Source organism: Sinocyclocheilus anshuiensis, unplaced genomic scaffold (genome assembly GCF_001515605.1).
Source record: "Sinocyclocheilus anshuiensis isolate Anshui unplaced genomic scaffold, SAMN03320099.WGS_v1.1 scaffold1052, whole genome shotgun sequence".
NCBI classification, from domain to species: domain Eukaryota; kingdom Metazoa; phylum Chordata; class Actinopteri; order Cypriniformes; family Cyprinidae; genus Sinocyclocheilus; species Sinocyclocheilus anshuiensis.
The window spans coordinates 157,814-159,818 of record NW_015549556.1 but is presented as its reverse complement, the minus strand read 5'-3'; positions in this window follow the sequence as shown (position 1 = coordinate 159,818).

The following is a 2,005-nucleotide window of genomic DNA, read 5'->3' as shown; positions in this document are numbered from 1 at the left end:
CACAGACACACACACACACACACACAGACACACACACACACACACACAGACACAGACACACACACACACACATATATATATATATAGTTTTAGTTATTTTTGTACATAAAGTTAAACTTAATGAAAATAAGAATATGGTTTATTTTTGGTTTTTAATAATCAGAAATGTTTCTTGAGCGGCAAATGGTCTGTAAGTTTTTAAAGAAATTAATATTTTTATTAGCGAGATTGCATTAAATTGATCAAAAGTGACAGTAAAAGACATTTGTTATGTTATGTCTATTTCAAATAAATTCTATTATTTTGAACTTTCTATTCAGCAAAGAATCCTGAAAAATACAATGTATCACAGTTTCCATGAAAATATTGTGCAGCAGAACTGTTTTCAACATTGATAATAATCAGAAATGTTTCTCGAGCAGCAAATCAGCATATTAGAATGATTTCTGAAGATCATGTGACACTGAAGACTGGAGTAATGATGCTGAAAATACAGCTTTGATCATAGAAATAAATATTAATAAAATTAATAAAAATAAGATATTCACATAGAAAACAGCTGATTTAAATTGTAATAATATTTCACAATTTTTACTGTATTTGTCATCAGATAGATGCAGCCCTGGTGAGCAGAAGAAGCTTCTTTCAAAAGCATTACACAATCTTAGTCTCTACAGGCGGTAGTCAGGTAAATCTCCTTTGATTTTTCCGAGTATTTGAGGATTGCACCCTCAGTTCAGAGCCTTTGGTTGGGTGGGATGAGGGATGGGATAAAAAAATGGCATATTTTGAAGTGCCTGCTTTCCTCTCTGACATTTACACTGCTTCGCTTGCCTCTCTCCTCTCGGCGGGGAGGTCGAGGTCGTTGGGGGTGACGACTTGAATCTCGGTGCACAAAGCCGAGATGTGAAAGGTTATGTCTCCCTATTCTTGGGCCCAGTGGGGATTGTGAACTCAATAGTGCTGTGTTTTATTCAAAGGGAGGTTGCCAATAGCACAGCGGATCGATCCTCAGCGAGGGGCTTCCATGCTGAGTCCTCGTCTCGCGCTTTCGAGGGTCTTTAACAAAAACCTGCCTCTCTGCTAGAGCTCGTGGTATTTACTCCACAGCGCATACAGCTTTGATCACAGAAATAAATTACAGTTTAATATATATTCATATAGAAAACAGCTGTTTGAAATTGTAATATTATTTCACATTTTTTCAGTGGGGATTGTGAACTCAATAGTGCTGTGTTTTATTCAAAGGGAGGTTGCCAATAGCACAGCGGATCGATCCTCAGCGAGGGGCTTCCATGCTGAGTCCTCGTCTCGCGCTTTCGAGGGTCTTTAACAAAAACCTGCCTCTCTGCTAGAGCTCGTGGTATTTACTCCACAGCGCAAAAACAATCCTGTGAGTGGGAGGAACGCAGAAAAGAGAGCGAAATTATACATTAGAGAAAACGGAGAGGCGAATGAAGGGCAAAGTAGCCCAGCAAAATGAGTGTTTGAAGACAGATTGTTCTTAATTACCCCCTCGGCGTAATCATTAACTCAGATTCCTCTCCCGCGGGAGCCGAGACGGTCAGACCCATAGATCCTGAATGACCGGCTTGCTCCGCAAACCTCCATCTAATGGGCTTCCAAACACACTTCTTCCACGTTCAAGACGAGACGTTTATCTTGTGAAATCTGCTGGTGGGTCATTAGGTCAGATTGTGGATTAAAGTCAAGCGTGCTGATTGCTGACGGTTGGTGTAAACTCAAGAGGATGCATTATAGGCTGTTATGCTGAAATGTCAGCCTGTGTCACCGATAGAGAGGCAGATGAAGATCTCTGCCGACACTACAGCAAACCAGAGGTTATTAAGAGACCTGCTGTTCCACAGTTTGCAATAATGAATGTCTAAAACTCACAATCTCACAGGAATTCCTCAGCAACGTCTCCATTATAACATTTTATTACTAAAAATTCACCATGGCTACTACAGTGACTGGCAGTCAAATATATATATATATATATATA